The sequence below is a fragment of the Pinus tabuliformis genome, chromosome 8 (genome assembly GCF_031772625.1).
Source record: "Pinus tabuliformis cultivar Carrire ecotype Pingquan chromosome 8, CPIR1, whole genome shotgun sequence".
NCBI lineage: Eukaryota > Viridiplantae > Streptophyta > Pinopsida > Pinales > Pinaceae > Pinus > Pinus tabuliformis.
In genome coordinates, this window is record NC_142294.1 from 1,578,228,500 (window position 1) to 1,578,248,622 (window position 20,123).

A 20,123-nucleotide genomic window follows, 5' to 3' on the forward strand; every position below is an offset into this window, starting at 1 on the left:
GAAGTGAGACAAAGAAAAATAGATTTTGTTGATGTTTCTACTCAAGAAGTGGAGCAAAGAAAGCAAATTTTGTATTTTTGCCAAAATAAATGAAAGTGGAAAAGGAAGGAAGGTTTGGTTGTACTTACAAAACTTTGGCCTTTCCAATTTTTCCATACTTTAAGCGATTGGATCAACTAATTCGAGGGAGGAAATGTTCCTTTCATATACGAGCATCAATACAATGGATGGACAATTTTTCTTAAATGCTTTGGTAACAATGGAGATCTTACTTTTTTATGTTCTAGTCTCCTAGACCGCTACCTCCACTACAAGCAAAAGAACTCATCACACCCTACAACTTAGTATTCATTATGGTACAACCAACTTCTTAGGTAATTTGTGATTTTATTTAGTTATGTTTAATTCTAACTCTTTTAATGTATTAGAACTCACTAAAAGAATTTGTATGTAGTGTGATGGTATATTGAAGTGCACTTGTTTTGAACTATTTCACTTGAGGCATGCATTTGTTTCTTGCATCACTTTTAATTTTATTGTTATTATTACTTTCATAAATATAATTTGAACTTATACAAATTTCATTTTAAATAATTACTTTAGTTTTGATTGCTTATCATCAAGCCAAAAGTGAAGCTTTGTTGTATGCTAATCAAATTGAAGTTTTACACAGAAATATTGAGTGGATAATAGCATACATCATCTAAGGATACCCCCCAAAGGCCGGAAAACCCCAGTGTGAATGGAGAGACTTTCAATCGTGACAGGGTTGACTATCTAAAAGTGTCATGTAGGTTTCTCAATACATATTTGCATGATAATAGTCCCCCAAATGATCATTGATGGGAGTGTCTCTAGACATCTCGGCTCTAGAAAGTCACAAGTCCATGCTAATATTGGCCCGCGAACTATTGGTATTAGCTACAACCAATTTTATTATGAAATGTAATTATGTCGATAGACATGTCTATTTTGAAATTGGGCTTCTAGAATTTTTATTTAATTATCAATAATTATTAGGTGGATGGTAATTTAACCTCCATAGAATATTCTAGAATATTCTTACTAGTATACATATATCAAAGGCAAAGATTTATTTCCAAGGTAGTTATGCCTTTTTTGTCCTTTCAATTAAATTCTTTAACTAAAAAAATGTCATATGAAATGAGTTATGGTATTTTGGGCATGTGGTATTTATAAGCCATGGTATTGGCCCATGATATTGCCACAGCCTACATAGCCTATTTATAGATTAGGAATCTTCATAATAAAGTGGGATGAATCTTCATGGTTAAAAATCATGTTACATGTATTTTTTAAATGTATATATATGTTTTAACTTATATATTAATTTTTAATAATAATAATAATAATAGAGTTATAATTTAGTTAACTTTTATGATTTTTTTTCAATTTAAGCAACTTCAAATGAATGTATAATGAAATAAGTATATTCATGTTTATTATGGGTTGATACCTATCCGCATTTGCCAGCGATTTAATTTACAGGGTTGCGCTAATACGTGTTCATATTCTTACATGATAAATTTTCACATATAAAAAGAAGATGGATAGATAAATAGATAAAAATATTTTTTTATTAAAATTTCTATGAGAGTAGATTTTATTTGAGACAATAACATACTTATAATTAAATAAACAAACAATATGTATTATTGATGTTTTATAATAGCAACGAAAGGTATTCTATTTTGGACAACAATGTATGATATATGATAATGTGTACAATAATATGATTTGACTATTTCTTTGTAACAGAATTCCAAACTCGAGGAAGGCAACATGAACATGGATTGCTATGGATAAAAAATGCTCTTATCTATGGAACAAGTACAAAAAATCAAGGAGCAATGGAGCTAGGTTTGGCGATGCATGAGGATCGGGGCCAAGGGCCTAGGGCTCTGCAGGTGGAGGACGCGGGGACCGTATGTAGGACAGGGATGCGTACGGGAACAAGGACGAGGGAAGTCGCAGGATAGGAGGTGGCAAGTGCAGGGAACGAAAGGGACAGCTGGCGGGACAATCGACGGGGGTTTCTGGGAACAAGGCAGTCGTCCCATGCTTGCCTACAGATAATGGTAGCCAAAGCGGTTACGGGGTTTGGAAAGTTGATCAATTACGTTACCGCCTCCCCTGAGCAGAACGTGATTGCTAACAGCACAGTGAAAGGAAGAAGGAACGGGCAGCGTTTACCTAGGCGAACTCAACAGTTACTAGGCTCAAATCAGTTAAAAAAATGGTCAAACCCAACGATGTTGTCGATCTAGATCCCGAACCTGGCGACATTCTATCGGTTTGGGCCCTGGAGGTTACAGATCAGAACATAGAGAAGTATATTCGTCCAGCTGGACGTTCTAGGAAGGAGAAAGGAGGCTCGGAGTTGGCCTGGAAGCATAGGAAAACCCTAGGCTTGCTGGAGGAGAGTCTAGGGTTGTCGTTTCTAAGCAGCCAAAAAGATCCAGCTCTTTTTCATAACCAGGAGACGGCATCTCAGACGGTTGCGGCACCGGAAGCAGAGACAGCGAAAATCCCTCATGTAAGTACTAATATTCCACATCGTCTTAGTCAATTTTACTCTAGGGGGCTTGAGGACATAATTATAAGCTGTGGGTTGAGGAATCCTGAGAAGCGAAGCCTAGGGCTCGGGCCAGCTGTAGACCTAGGGTTTGTTGAGGCGGAGCAGTCTCTGGTACCAAGGCAAGAGCAAAATTTTCAGGGCATAAGGAAACCTAGCGAGCAAAACCACAAATCTCTGGTTTGTGGTTTGGGTTTCGAAGGGGGTTTGGGTATATGGGATGTCGTCGCGGAGTCTAGAAGGAGATCTGGACAATGGGGAAAGGAAGGAAGAGCATCAGTAGCTCTAGAGGAAGGGAACGGTAGAGGGGCAGCAGAAGGAAGGGCGGGAGGAGGACGCTGAATTATTGCAGCAGGGAGGAGTGCCAACACACTCCAGGAAGCTTTAGCAAATGGTGAAGCAGCCACACAGTATAGGGAGGAAGGGCCAAGCAAGAGGCAAGCGGGGGAGAAGAGGAAAAAACCTAAAATAATTAAAAAGAAGGAGGTAGTTGCAAATCTGGTCCTAGGTATGGATGTAAAGATCGATGAAGCCATTGAAGTGGTTGATTTAACTCTGGTTGGAAGGGCAAGGGGAAAAAATATTCAGCCCAGTTCATACAGGACTGGGCCTTTCAACATTGGCAAGTGGCACCAGATAAGGAGTTCCAAGTAACATCAATGGCGAAAGGTTGGTTTATGGTGAAATTTGAAAAGAAAGAAGCAGCGGACTGGGTTCTAGAAAGGAATTGGGCTTTCGGCAAACACCCAATACTGCTCAAATGATGGAACTCGTTGTTTGACGCGCAGAGAGAGAAGGTGGACGAGATCCCAGTATGGGTTCGTATGCCTGGGCTTCCACCATTCCTTTGGGTGGAATCGGTCTTCAAAGCAATTGGGAACCATCTGGGCAAGTATCTGGAAATAGACATGTCTTTCGTGCAGTCGAGGGAGAAGGTGATGGCACGGATATTGGTAAGTTTGACTCTGCGGGTTGGTTTGGCGGAAGATATCAAGCTAAAGTATAAGGAGTTCACTTATGTTCAGCAGCTAGACTATGAACACCTGCCCTTTCGATGCCACAGGTGTCATGTTTATGGACACTTGGCAAAAGAGTGCCCACTGGGTTATAAAAGACGAAGGAAGCAGAGGAAGGTTGTACCTGGAACTGCTGGGATGGAGGTAACAAAGGAACAACAGTTGAAGAAGGACATGGGGATAGACTAGATGGATATTGATCGACCTCAGGAGGTCACGAGTGATGGAACGAATATACAGGAAGATCCTATGCCTGAAAATTTGCCAGTTCAACCGCAAGAAAAGGAAGAGCAGGTCCGGGTTCCTTCAGAGGCTAATGTTGATCTTTGCACCCACCGACATTGAGGGTATGGGTCTGGACTCAAACATACCTTCTCTTTATCCTTCTGTTTCTTTAAAATTTGTTGGTCTTTTGTCTGGTCCTTGCAAAGCTCGGAGTATTGTAATTCCTATTTTGTCAGGCCAGGCAGTAACTCCATAAGGCAAAAATGATTCGTGTGTTCTTTCCATCAGGTAGGTCTTCATTATATACATGAGGGAGACACTATTCAGTTCATCTCCCAATGACTGTTCATATTTCTTATTTATCTATTTACATATATTCACCCAATCACAAGGATTAGGTGTCAACATTCCCCCCCCCCTTAATCTGAAGGGATGTTGATGAGTCCAAGAATCATTCTAAATCGTTCAAGATTTTCTCTTCCAAGCGCTTTAGTGAAGATGTCTGCAATTTGCTCATTTGTGGAACAATAACGGAGATGGATTGTTTTGGCCTCAACATGATGTCGAATCAGATGATATTTAGTATTGATGTGCTTCGTTCGATCATGGAACTTTGGGTTCTTGGCCAACTTTATTGCAGAGGTATTGTCAATCATGAGTGGAGTTGATTGTACTTGTTTTACCTGCAAATCTTCAAGAATTTTCCTGAGCCACACAATTTATTTTGTTGCTTCAGCTGCTGCCACGTATTCTGCTTCTGTTGTGGAATATGCGGGAACTGATTGTTTGCGTGATCTCCAGGAGACAGATCCTGATCCAAGACTCATAGCATATCCTGGAGTAGATACCCCAGTTTCTTTCTCTCCATCGAAGTCTGAATCAGAGTATCCAATCAAGCTAAAGTCATCCACCTGTGTATACTTGATTCCAAAGTCTTGAGTTCCCTTCAAGTACCTTAGAACTCTTTTTGCAGCAGACCAATGTCCCTCACAAGGCTTTTGCATAAACCTGGAAAGGATTCTAACAGCGAACGAAATGTCTGGTCTGGTAGTAGTTAGGTAGTTGAGACTTCCTACAAGTTGTCTATACTTTGTTGCATCCTCAAATTCTTTTCCTTCAATATATGTGAGCTTTAAGTTTTGTTCCATTGGAGTAGTAAGAGGATTGCACTCTGTCATGCCAAACCTATTCAACAGATCTCCAATGTATTTCTTTTGAGAAAGAAATATGGACTTCGGATGTTGAGTTACTTCAATGCCAAGATAGTAATGAACATAGCCCAAATTAGTCATTTCAAAACTTTTCCCCAATTCCTTCTTTATGGATGCAATGTAGCTTTGATTGTTCCCTATCATCAAAAGATTATCTACATATACCACAAGATATACAACTGTTTTGCCAACTTTCTTGACAAATAAAGTTGCATCATCAAGATCATAATGTTTGAAATTGAGTTTCAGAAGATGCTCAGTTAGTTCTTCATACCAGGCTCGCGGTGCTTGTTTGAGGCCATACAAGGACTTCACTAGTTTGCATACTTTATGTTCATGTCCTTTCACAGCAAATACTTCAGGCTGCGACATAAAAACATTCTATTTTATATCTCCATTTAAGAAAGCAGTTTTTACATCCATTTGGTGGACTTTCCAACCGTTCTGAGCTGCTAGTGCAAAGAGTGTCCAGATGGTAGCCCATTTTGCTGTGGGGGCAAGAGTCTCCTCATAATCGACCCCTTCCTTCTATGCAAAACCTTTTGCCACAAGCCTAGCTTTGTGCTTGTCAAGTGAGCCATCGGCTTTATACTTGTTCTTGTAGACCCACTTGCAGCCAATTGGTTTGGTTCCTAATGGAGGATCAACCAGCTTCCAAGTGTCGTTCTTTATGAGGGCATCATACTCCTTTTGCATTGCTTCTTTCCATTCATCATGAGAAGCAGCTTCTTTGAAGGAAGTTGGTTCAAAATCTATAGACAAGTTCAATTCACAATCATAAGAAACGTCCATATCAACAGGTGAATTAGAGTCATCCACATCACCTCCATTTTGCCGATTTGAATTTCTAGTTCCTGTCTTTCCAACCTCATCAGGATGAACACTTTCAAGTGTATTTGTCAGCCACTTTGGGGGACCTTTTTCAGATGGTCCAGGCTGCTCCGTTGATTAAGCTGGGACTGAATCAAGATTGGTCTCCCAATTCTATCAATCACATCACTTAAAGCATCATCCGTTGTTGGAGTTTCATGTGGGGGAGAGTGTTCTTTAGAAGAATATTCCACATGTTGATCTAGTATAGGAATCCCCCCTTCAAGATGTGGAATCTGATTATCAAATTCTTGAAATGATTTTGCTTTTGCGAATCTATCCAAGTGATCAAGTTGCCGCTCAATAACATTGTTAGTTTTGGATGATTCAAGAAAAATTACATCTCTAGATACAACAAACTTCTTATTTACTTCATCATAGAGGCGGTATGCTTTGGAGGTGTTTGAATACCCTAGAAAGATACACTTACGACTTCTAGCACCAAGTTTGTTTCTATGTACCTTTGGTATCAAAGCATAACAAGTGGAACCAAAGACCCTGAGATGCTTTACCGAAGGAACATGTCCATACCACATTTCATATGGAGTCTTGTTTCTTATAGCATTAGATGGACATCTATTCTTTATATATGCAGCACATAGAACAGCGTCAGCCCAAAACATTATCTTTACATTTTTGAAGAAGAGCATGGATCATACCATATTTAAGATTGTCCTATTCATTCTTTCAGCTATACCATTCTGTCGGGGATTATAAGGCACAATTGTTTGATGTTTGATCCCATGTTGGCGAAGATAGTTTTCAAATTCATTTGATGTGTATTCTTTTCCATTATCAGTGCGAATAGACCCAATATGAGATTGTGCATCATTTTCAATCCATTTATGAAAATTCTTGAATGTTTGAAAAGCATTAGATTTGTTCTTCAATAAATAAACCCAACACATTCTGGTATAATCATCAATAAATGTCATGATATATTTATTTCCATTTGTAGAAGGAACAGGCATTGGACCACATAAATCTGAATGAATGAGTTCAAGTTTTCTATGTGCTCTTGAATGTGAATCATGAAAAGGCTGTTTGCTATGCTTTCCTAGAATGCAAGCATCACATTGCTTAAGTTTCCTAGGAATATAGGCAAACGAACAACACCATTTTTCTTCAACAAGCGGAGTCTGTCATAGTTCAAATGTCCAAATCTAGCATGCCATAATAAACTTGATGGAAGTGTACCTTCTTAATGATGAGAATTGTATGAGAAATGTTGTGTACGAGTAGAGGTTCCTTACATCTTGAGAAGCCTTTCTTCTTCTATTCCCCTCATGACAAGTGAGTGGTCAGATGCTTTTCTTACCTCAAACTTGCCATCAAACATATGAATGGAGTGACCTTGGTCGCGGATGTGGACCAAGGACAGCGAGTTGCTCTTGAGCTGTGGGAGATATAGAACATGATGCAGACGAAAGTCTGGAAGACCAGGCAGTTTAAGCCTGATTATGCCAAGTCCTGATGGATTGATTTTTGATTGGTCTACAAAGTATACTGCTCCATCAACATTGTCATTGAAATCTTCAAAAAAAAAAAATCTATGAGTCATGTGGCAGGTTGCTCTTGAATCAAACAACCAATCATTTTTCCAAGAAGCAAGTGAAGCATTAAATAAATCTTCATTCACTCCAATGTTACATTGTGCCACAACATAGTGAGCGGATTCAGGTGCTTTACCTTTGTCTGTATCATCAGTTTTACCTTTCTGTTGGTTTCTTTTCTGCTCAATTTTGTCCCATGGTAGCTTGCATGTAGAGGCATCATGTGATCCATTTCTTTTGCAGCGTATGCAGTGCAAATTTGCCTTTTCTCCTTGAGAATGTCTGCCCCCCCTGCCTCTGAAATATCTTCCTCTTCCTCTTTGACCACCTCTTCCTCTTGTAGAATCTTGAGCAGGATGTTTTTCTTTATGAGCAAGGCACACAGCCTCTTCCGAAGATTCAGGGGCTATCTTCTTTGCAAAATCTTTCTCTCTTTCAGCAACCTTTTTCACAAGAGAGTCAAAGGTTCTATCTTTGAGATTTCCATTTGCTTGCAATGACTCAAGATAATTGGAGTAAGTAGGATAAAGTGCCTTGAGAAAAGTGATAAGAGGAATATCCAATTCAACCTTAGTGGATTTGATATCATGCATTATAGACTTTACTTCAGATGCAAGAGCAAGAGGATCATTATTTTGCAGTTCAAGAGTGAAGAGTTTAATCATGAGTTGAACAACTTCAAGTGCAGAATGTGAGTCATAGAGTTCTTTCAGCTTTTGTAAGGCTTCAAAGGCAGTTGAATAAGACGAAATATGGCGACTCACCTCTTCATTGACAGATTCTGTGATTAATGCATAAGCTTTGTTGTTCTTGTTTTCCCAAATGACGAGCTCTTTGTCTGAGGTAGGCTGTACTGGTTCATTGTCTTCGTCTTCAACACACACTCCTTTCCACAACTCATTGAAAATGAGGGTGTGTTTTATCACCCGGGACCATTCAGGATAGTTCTCCTTGCCAGTGAGAACTATTCCTACCATGGATATGATTAAATGCATTTTGTAAAAAAAACTTCTTCTGATAGACAATATACAGTAAAATTGTACTTCTGGTGGTAATTTTTTTTTTTTATTTTTTTTTATTTATTTATTTATTTTATTTTTACATTTCAAAAGGGCATTTTCTCCATGTAGATCAGCTATGCATTCTCAAAAAAATTTCAAATTTCATCCTCATCATTTTTCTGCAACGTTCTTGAATTGTTTTACATGAAAAGGCAACAAAGCTATCTGAATTTGGTCTTCACCAATCTAATCTCAACGTATATACTATAAAACTTCAATACAATACATGATATATCCACACTAGAAGTAGCACTTAGCTCCACCTATCACTCAAGATTCATGTCGGATTCATCTCCTTTAATGTCGGCCCCCTTATTTGCCAACCATCATATATATATATATATATATGACAAAATGAAATCTGATATCAATATCATATGCAGTTCTGAAAAATATACCATACGCTGATGCAGAGAAGAAAAAGAACAACGAGGAGCACTTGAAAACAGTTCAAATCTCGTGAACTCACAAGGAACGCGTTTATTTGAATCAGTGATAATATGGAACATCAGGCCAGCTTTATGTGAAAAAATTCAAAGCATCATTCACACAGCAATGTTCTTCAGGCCAATGGGCAAAGACCTCGCAACAAACAACGAACGCTTCGAGATTGGGAGACCAACAATCGACGTCCTTCTGAGCACACGTCAAATTCCTGAAAACAATGCCATTTATGTTGTGGGGATTACGGTTCGAATGGGATTCGAACCAAATTCCGACCACAGAAATGCTCAATGTGAATCAGCTTCTGAGCTCGGTTAGTTAGCCAGCGTTAAAAAATACCAGAGCAGCGTATGTGTGACAAACATGAAACAACGTTTATATGGAGCATTGATTTGAAGGTGTAAAGATTACCCAAAAAAAGAACCCTTTCCAGAATAGTTAGAACCTTGGCTGAGGTGATGGCTTTCAGTGGTGGCAGCAGCTTGACTCACGCACCAACGTTCCTCAAATGGACTGTATGGGCTTACGATAATGGCAGAGGCGATAACTTTCAGTGGAATAAGTATGGCAGAAAATGTTTATGGACTTAATGCGCTTTGATTCCTTTGAACAGTATGGCAGAAAACGTTTATGGACAGTCCAGAGAGCCAGAGAGTGCAGGCAATGTCAGGCCCTGAATTATATGGATAGCTAATTTTATGGAGGAGCAGCGCTTCTATATGGAGAGCAGACTAGGGAGTTACAAGGGACATAAGAGCCAAAAAAAAAGAAGGAGCTGGCTTCGATACCATGTCAGGCCAGGCAGTAAATCCATAAGGCAAAAATGATTCGTGTGTTCTATTCCATCAGGTAGGTCTTCATTATATACACGAGGGAGAGATTGTTCAGTTCATCTCCCGATGACTGTTCATATTTCTTATTTATCTATTTACATATATTCACCCAATCACAAGGATTGGATGTCAACATATTTCTTGCACTGAAAACACTCATTTGGAAAGCATTATTACTTCTATCCCAAACCTGGATCTGAACTATGAGTTGGCTAGGGGTGAAGGGGAGTGTATGAGGGAAGACACTCCTTCTATTTCAAACCATTATAACCTCAGACCTCGAGAGAAAAAACCACCTCCTTGGGTGGCAGTGGGGGGACTGGAATGGACCTATCCCAACTTAGTGATCGGAAGGCGAGAGGAAGGAAAACTAATCTATCAAAGGCTCAGTTATGAGCAAAATTAGATATTGCAGATGGGAAACAAATGTCAATTTCTGGGGCGCTTAGAGCAGTGAAGCCCTCTCCTGCGGTTGAAAAATGATAATTCTATCCTGGAACTGTAGGGGTTTAGCCAGTAAACCTAAAAAACTGGCCCTAAAAGAGGTTATTTAGCGATACAATTCGGATTTCCTCCTCTTACAGGAAATCCTAGGCAGGGGAGAAGATGTCACTAATTCCCTGACAATCCTTTTTCTAGGGTGGAGCTTTCAGGCTATGGATGCAAAAGGACACTCTGGGGGATTAGCTATGGGATTCAGAGAAGGAAAGTTTAAAGTTCATAACTCATGGGGGATGGATCATGTAATGGGAATGGAAGTCTATTCCTTAGAATTAAGCTCAATTTTATTGATTGTTAACATATATCAGCCTTGATAGGGGAGAGCTTTGTTATGGAATTCCCTATTTTCCAAATCTTTAATGAACAATCCAAACCTAGTGATAGGAGGAGATCTAAACTTCTCTATTGGATCAGCTGAAATATGGGGCCCCTCTGCTAGAGAAGACTCTTTATCCGATTTTTTCTACAACATCATCAGTAACAACAAATTGTTGGATATTAACCTGTTGAAAATAAGGCCCACCTGGAGGAATTGAAGAACAGGGGAAAATTGGATAGCAAAAAGACTAGATCAGTTTCTTTTATGTGAAGAGGTTGCAGCAAAGGTCCCAACTTTCTGGCAGTGGGTGGGAGATGGAGGGAACTCAGACCACTTGCCAATTTTGCTTGAACTCACCAAACCTCCCAAAAATCCGGCAACCCCTTTCAAATTTAACCCCTCCTGGCTGTTGGAGGATTCATATAACACCCTATTCAAAGCAACCTGGAGACCTGTGAGGGCCAGTGAATCAGAGGACAAAGCCTTCCTCTTCATGGAAAATCTAAAGCGACTGAAAAAAGAAACGGTGGAATGGGCTAAGGCAAAGAGACTAAAAGAAGATGAAGAGTTAATCAAAATAGGGAAGGAGTTACAAAAACTGGAAAGTCCTGAAGTTGATGGTTACGAAACCCAAGAAAAAAGGGATAGAATATTGTCAATGGAAGGTCAAAGGAGCAAAGTCCTCCTAGCAAGAGAAGAACAATGGAGATTGAAGAGTAGAGCCATATGGTTAAGGGTAGGGGATGAGAACACTAATTTTTTTCAAAATTATGCAAGAGGAAGGAAGAATGCAAATACAATTTGGAAGTTGGAGGATGAAGAAGGTATATAAGCAAACTCTTTTGAAAACCTGTCACAAATGGGGATAAGTCACTTCAAAAGGCTCTTCACAAGACAAGCGGAAACTTCCCTGGCTGAAGTAATTAGGACAACTCAAAGTTTCGCTCGTTATGTGGACGATGAAGATGTAATGGAACTCATGGGAGAAGTCACGAAGAAGGAAGTGGAGAACATCATCAAATTAATGGCTAGGGACAAGAGCCCTGGGCCAGACGGATGGACAGTAGAGTTGTTTCAACACTTTTTCGAACAAATTGGACAGGAGGTGGCGGACGTGGTTGAAGAATCCAGAAGAAAAGGAGTCATCTATGCCCCTTTTAATGCAACATTCATAGCTCTCATCCCTAAGAAGGAAGACCCAGTCTCTTTCGAGGATTTTCGACCAATCTCCCTGTGCAATTGCATATACAAAATAATTGCAAAGGTGATAGCTATCCGATTAAAACCTATTTTATCCAAAAATATTTCAAAAGAACAGTTTGGGTTCTTGGATGGTAGACAGATCCATGAAGCAATCGGGGTTGCTCAAGAAATGATTCACAGTGTCAAGCAGAAGAAGGGCAAAGGAGCAGTCGTGAAAATAGATCTCTCAAAGGCATATGACAGAATAAGCTGGATGTATATTCGTATGCTGCTTACTCACCTGGGATTTCGAGTTGAATTCATAAATTGGATCATGGGATGTTTAACAAGCGTTAGCTTTGCGGTGATTATCAATGGGGTTGCTTCTACTTTTTTCCAAGGGAAAAGAGGACTGAGACAGGGGTGCCCCTTATCACCTCTCCTTTTTCTTTTGGCAGCTGAAGGCCTCAATCAGTTAATGCTAGAAGCCAGAAGGGAAGGGGCCATAAAAGGGCTGGAAGTAGCTGTAAATCTGTTTATATCTCACCTTTTATTTGTAGATGACATTTTGCTTTTCAACAATGGAAGTAACAATGAAATAAAGGAATTCAAGAGGATCTTGGACCTATTTATGAAGGCTACAGGAATGCAAGTGAACAAGGATAAATCACAATTGATCTTGGAGGGTTTCAACAGACAAGAATCAAATCAAATATCAGTTGTATTGCCTTTTGAAGTCCGGAAGCTTGATGATCCCTTTAAATACCTGGGCTTTTGGCTTAAACCAAACGCTTATAGGAAGCAGGATTGGCATTGGCTTATAGCAAAAATTGAAGCCAAAATTACACATTGGAGCTTCAAATGGCTCTCAAGAGCTGGAAGACTGACCCTCATAAAATCTATTATCTTGGCAATCCCAGTTTATTGGGCAGCTTTGACTTGGGTACCGAAAGGCATTCTGGAAAGAATAAGAAGGATATGCAGCAGATTCCTATGGGTAGGATCTAAGGAAGAATCGGTTCTCCCATGGGTGGCATGGGAGAAGGTGGCAAGGCCTAAGGAATGGGGGGGTTGGGGAATCAAAGATCTCACTGCTTTTGGGCCATCGTTAGCAGCGAAATCAGGATGGAGGATTATAAAGACAGAGAACCTGTGGAAAATGGTGGTCAAGAGGAAATACATCGACCCTATTCCTTTGGAAGACTGGATAAGAAGCCCCAACAAAAAGAAAGGGAATGCCTCAGTAGTGTGGAAGGCCACCATTGATGCTTTCAAGATTATAGAGCAAGGGTTGTCGTGGCATGTAGGGAATGGGGAACAAATCAAGATAGGGAAGGACTCATGGGTAGGGTGTAACGAAGATTTCACTCTATCCCCAGGCTTCATAAATCAACTCGATTCCAAAGGCATTCATTTCCTCAATTAGATTGAGAAGCAAGAACACTCCACCATTTGAGGACAAGCCTGGATTTTAGGGATGGACCTAGTGTTAATGCCATAGTGGTGGGAAGTATGGAGTGTCTTTATCAAGGAACTTTCCAGATCAAATGTGAGGCTGAGAGAGAGGCCAAATCAGCTAGTGTGGGCACATGCCGATTCTGGATCCTACTCTCCAAAATATGGATACAAGTTCCTCATGTCTAAGAAAGGGTGGGGGAACCTGGATTGGTGGGCCAAATTATTATGGAAGTTACAAAGCCCTGCAAAAACTAGACTTTTCTTCTGGTGCATTCTCAAGAGGAAGGTACCAACATGGGACATATTACAGGCCAGATATAAGACGGGTCCAGGGAGATGCGCTTTGTGCAAAAACGACTTAGAAACAATCCAGCACCTATTCATTGAATGCCCCTTCTCTAAAAAGGTGTGGATGGAGGTTGGAAGATTGTTTCAAAAGTCAGTAACCTGGGAAGGAAGTTCGGTTCCGAAAGCTTGGCAAAGATGGTGGCAATTATATCTGGAAGGAAACATGCGAAACCTTCCTCTTATCATCGCTTGGGGCATTTGGATAGCTAGGAACAACTGTATATTCATGGATCAGTCTATTCCTTATGAGGTCACTGCAGTCCAATGTGCATCAGTCTACACAAGTATTCCCGAGCCAAATAGAGAAAACATCCCTCGACAAATAAGAGTGGAACATATTAAGGAAGGAATCCCCTGGGCATATTTCAATGGGGCATCCCAAAATAATAGAGGTGGAGCGGGCTTGGTAATCTACTTAAATCAGAACAAATGCCTCAAAGCCTCGGTTGGACTAGGGAATGGAACAAACAATTTTGCGGAGTTATCAGCACTCAAACTTCTTCTTTGTTGGCTTACCCATCTAGCCATTCTCACGATTCAGATTTTCAGGGACTCTATGAATATCATTAAATGGTTCAATGGAGAGAGCAGATGTCACTATTATTAGAAGAGACAAAACATTTAAAGCATTTTTTTAATGTGTTTTCTTTATGCCATATATACAGGGAATGCAATGCTGCAACAGACCAGCTTTCTAAAGCGGGTTTGCAACAAGATATGGGCAGTTGGAGGATAGAGGACAAGGACCAGGGTGAGATCCGTGTGTCGGATCAACCACCATATACATAAACTTTATTCTGCTGTCACACTCTCTTTAACAAACAATGTTTTTTATTTTCTTTTATATATGTATGCACTAAACAATACTGTTATTTGTCTTTACTTTTCAGACATATATTTTTCTTGTTAATCCTGTTTGGGATGTTTTCCTCTCTGAGGAGGTCTAGGATGACACAAAAAACAGATTTGGTGTTTAAACTTTTAAACATATTTTTTGTTTTTGTTAAGAAATTGATCATAGGGGCTGTTTTCCTCTTGAAGAGGAGGCTTGTACAACAGATCAATGAAACTTTCAGGTTTGCCAGATGACAGTCTATATATCATCCTGGGAACTCTATGATCAACAAATCATACAGTAAAACAAATGCTTAACGCATATACTATGTAACTTTTTATTCCTGTTAATAAAAAGTTCGATTTTTCTCCGAAAAAATAAAAAATAAAATAAAAAAAAAAATGTATAACAATATATATTTATATATTATATTATATTATATATAAATAATCAATAATTAATTAATATTGAAAAACATGTATATTAATGAAAATACACTCTCACTATGTATATATGTTGAGGTCCTCAATTGTAATCAGACATCAATAAATATCTCATATATCTTATATCAATCTAATAATGTTTACTCAATCATAAAAACGAAATTAAGGTTGAGAAATTTTTGAGTATGTAATTATTGATCATAAGGCAATAATTACCAAGATTTGAAAATAAGAAAGAATTCAACATGGTATCAAAGCCATAAGATATTGCAAGGAAAAATACGTGTTAAATTTTTTGGTTGTTACAATATTTATGTAACAACATATTTACCTTTTATTCCTACTTAAATTTATGCAAATAATTCCATACATTATGGTGGGTAGTAATTCCTAGTAAATATGTCTAATTACTGAAATATAAAGAATCACATAAATTATGAAAGAACAACTTAATAAACACTATGTGGGTGGATTATAGGTTAATTACAATGGAGTAAAATACAAATTTTAATACGAGGATAGATTTAACCTTATAGCACTAATGAATAAATTGTTAAAGAATATATTTGGGGTGAATAATGACATAGATCCACTAGTGTTCATAAGAAATTAACTTAGGAGATTTAAAGTGCATCTCAGAGGGTTATCCCATGATCGAGCAATCATCTAAGATCTATCGAAAACTCTGGACCAAGATAAGGATTCACGTTCAGGCCTTGTTGGACGGTTTTAGGAACAATGTGGAAAGAAACTCTAGAGACAAAGAGAGCTGAGGAGAAAGGTTTCTAGTGATGCAATTCACAAGGTATCGATGAAAGTTGGAAGTCTTAGGGTTTGTCAACTCTAAAAGAGTAGAAGTATTGGATAAGAAAGCCCTAGGGTTTGTGGATAAAACCCTAGAGCTAGACCTAGATCGATGTTTCTACTGAAAGAAGAAAACCTAGCTCATGCCTGAAAGGAAAGGAAAGCAACATGTTGATGATGAGGATAAGGATGAGCATTTCTAGCTTAATGAGATTGCAATGCTTCCTACAAGATGGCAAGGATCAAGAACGAGTTGACAATTCCCTGCAATCATTGAATTAAAAGGACCTCCTAATGAGGGTTGTAGGTACATTGTGAATGTCATCAAGGCTGTGGCAATAGATGGAAGCATTGGGAAGAATGAAGCAAAGCTTATGACAAGAGGATTCTCCCAAGGTGGAGCACAAACTCAGATAGAGAGATTTGTGTTCAAGAGGGATAAATGGAACAAGACATCTAGAACCATGTCAGACAACTAGAAGAACTTCTAGTTTAAAGGGAGCAGAAAGTCAAGTAGAGTGGAATGATGTAGCCTACTGAAGATCCAAAGGGTCTCTCATGATGATAAGGAGTATAAGGCTCCCAAGGATGTGGATTTAGGTCCATATGTACCTATGGAACATCCTTTAGATCATCAAGAAGAGTCACAAGGGCCTATTGAGTTGGACCCATTTAGGGTCATTGTTCCAGAATCCAAAAAGAGGTCGAAATGACTTCAAAGTACATTGAAGGATACAAAGGGACATTTAGCTCCCTATGGAACCTTAAAGGAAAGAAAGCATCCTAAGAAGTACTCAGGATATTCAATAGTGATGAGCCACATCATTGATCTCGAGTCATCCAACTATGAGGAGGTTGTAGGCTACCAAGTTTGGAAGGATGCCATGATGAAGGATTATCAATCTATTGTGAAGAATGATGTGTGGGAAATTGTGTTGATACCTTAGGGGAAGTAAGTGTTGAATTCCAAGTTGATCTACAAGATCTAGCATGTAGTAGATGGCAACATAGAGAATTACAAAGCAAGATTCATGACAAGTAGGTTCCCCCAGAACGAGGGAGAAGACTATGACAAAATGTTTGCTCCAATTGTCAGGGGATGAGAAGCTCATAAATGGGTGTAAGAGGGAGCTCACGTCAGAGTTTAAAATGAAGGATTTGGTGTAATGCACTATTTCTTGGGATTAGAAGTGTGGCAAAGACCAAATTAGATCTTCCTTAGCCAAGGGAAGTATATAGTTGAGATCCTGCAGAGATTTAGGATGATGGACTGCAAGTCCATGGCCACACCTATGGTTACGAATCTGAAGTTCTTGAGTGATTATTCTTCAGATTTGGTTGATCCCATGATGTACAAACAATTGATCAGATCCTTGATGTACCTAGTTAATACCAGGCCAGATATATGCTTTGCAGTGAACACATTGAGTCAATACATGGTTGAGCCTAGACATGTACATTTGGTAGCAACAAAGCATGTATTGAGGTACCTACATGGTACGGTTGGATATGGACTCAGGTATGTTGATGAGCCCCAAATTTGGTAACATTTTGGGCTCATTTGGCCTAACTACCCTTGCTCAACCCTTCATTTTTCATAACTTATGCATCATTTTTTAGTATATTTATGTCATTTGTACAAATAAGGGCAGTCACTATTCCTAGGTGGCTAACACGTGCTTATTTCAGGTTTTTTGACATTTAATGGAGCAAAACCACGCAGATGAGGGCTAGGAGACAGCCAAGATGGGGTTGAGGATTCGTAGGAGGATGGTCCACAGCATTAAATGGCCTTCCTCGGGATTTTCACCCCCAACTCCGAGCTCTGACAGCCACCACAGCCGGATCTAGCAGGCAGCCAAACGGATTTTGAGGAAGCAGCAGTTCACTCTTAGTTTGGCCAGCCAAGCCCCACTGATTTAGGAGGCCAGCTTGGGGCCTCGAGATGTATAAATGATAGGGCTTTAGCCTTCGAAAAGGATTTTTGAAACCTTGTTGCACATTCTGGATTACGAGCTGCTAGCTCTGTTTTGCTCTTTTGTAGCCATTATTGGCATGTTATTTGACCTATGATTATTATCTTTTAATGGAAAGCAGGCAGATTTGAGTTCAGTTCTGAGTTCTTAAAGGAGCCATAGCTCTCGGGGTTGGGCCCAACCTGAGAGCCTAAGGCCTCCTTCCTTTGTACTGTTATCTTTCTTTCAACATTATGTTTTCTTTCCTTTACATGCATTCAACACAGTTTGCTGAGTTAGATTTCCTGGTGTGGTTAAGTAGGACATTGGTAGAAGACAGAGTTGCTTTAGCTGTTTAGAATAAACTGAAGAAGATTGGAGTAGATAAAAGTTCCAGAAAAGGGTTGCTTGCACACTCATTTTCACCTCTTTCTAGGGGATGGAATTGTAGACAGTGCTACCCACCAAAAACATCGGTTTACATGTTCATGCAATCTTTGATGCAATATCTTGTTTGTAGAAGTGTCCATGCGTTCAGATCTCTTGGAATGTTTCTTTGTTTCAGTACCATGCATGATTCTCCTTAGGAATAACGTTGCTGTTCATTGGTTTTGTTAAACAGTTAGAATAGGTTAATAATATTTCGGTTGTGTGCAGGACGTGGATGATTTGTTTCGTTTACACTGTGCAGCGCTACTCCCTCACTCTCTTGTCTTTCTAAGTCGTGCCCAGGCCAACTACTCGTTCCCCAATTAGACCCATTGTCTCTCAACTATTCTATTACCCTCGTTATTCTACCTTTTTCGGCCTTCCATTCCCTCTGCCCTCTTTAAGACAACCTAGCTTAGCACACCCCCTCTCCATCTCATCTCTCTGTCGCTGAGTCATTACAAACTCCCCTCCTACCTCCCTATCCATCCATGCAGCCTCTTCCACTCACCCATCACCCAAAAATCCGATTGTAGAACATCCTGTAGGAATTACTGAACTTCCTGTAGAAATTCTGAACATCCTGTAGAACCCCTGCAGACTTCCTGTAGAAGCTCATAAACACGGTTGCTTGGCATCTAAACTTTGTGAACTTCTCTGAAAGGATGTTAGGGACTCCTTAGACCCTCTCTGAGCCTTCCTGACCTCTTCCAAGCATTTCCCTCCTTGATCTACCCCTGCACAGTAAAGATCCAGTTAGAAGCACATGCATAATAATTCCAACAACTTGAACAAAAATACAAAAATATGTTCTCTTCAGATCAAAGTAGTCTAGACACATGCATCTCACCTTCCTAGAAGTAATGGCATCTCTTCCAGTAGTTTGCATTCCCATCTTTGCATCAGTAGGACTAGCTGGTAGAATTAGGGTTTGCTAGGGTTTGTGTTTCTTGTTGGCTTTCAGTTCCTTTCTGCAGTAGGTTAATTTCCTTTGAGTTAGCTTTCGTTCATCGGTTAAAAAGCTTCTTCTAAGAGCTCATAGAAGTTGGCTTGAGCCCTAGCGGACTTGTGCCAGCTGACCAAGTGACAGCTGCGGCAAGAGCTAGTACTTGTGCATACAGCACCGTCGCTTCCAAGTTTGTTACGAACTACCGGGTTGATAAAATTAGAGAAGGAAGCTCCAGGAGTTGTAGCATTATTGCTACAATACTGGAGCCCACCATCTTTTTGGCGTCGTTGCCGGGGAAGCGTCAGAGTATTAGTGATTGTTGCTTTTCTTCTATTTTCCTACTCTCGCCTTCTGCTAAGTAGTTTATTTCATTTCCATTCTGCAAAAGTAGCATAGACATTTCTTGCTTTCATAGGTTAACATTTCAATTCCGCAATTTCAATTCTTGCAAGCGTAGGTTAGCATTTCAATTCTGCAAGCATAGATTAGCATTTCAATTCTGCAATTTCATTTGAGCAAAATAGATTAGTTCTTTCATGCTTTCATTTCAATTCCGCATTTCCATTTCAGCAAGATAGTTAGTTGCAGTTCAATCTGTTTTAGTTTTGCAGGTACCAGAAAAAACAAAAGCAATCAGAAGTCTTTTCATTTCATGCCTCGTAGAAACCGAGATAAAACAGGCAAATTCTTACCCAACACCCCCACCACATCACGAAGTCACCCTTCTCTCTTCTTTGGTGACAGTGATCCAGAAGAATCTATAGGTGAACCTCCTGAGATATATGAAGATCCTATAGCAGAAGAAGAGTTAGAGACCACTCCATCTGAAGCTATGGCTGACAATAGGGGAGAAGATGAGAGAATTGAAGGTGCCTTCCCCATCCGAGAGACCAATGGAGACATGAAAATGAAGAACATCAGTCCCTCCGCTTTACCTCACTTCCATGGACTGACTACTGAAGACCCTGATACCTTCCTATTTGAGTTTGTTGTCCTTTGTCGAACCTATGACTATACTGAAGATGAGCAGAAACTGAAACTCTTCCCCTCAACCCTTAAGGATGCAGCATTACGCTGGTTCATGGGCTTAC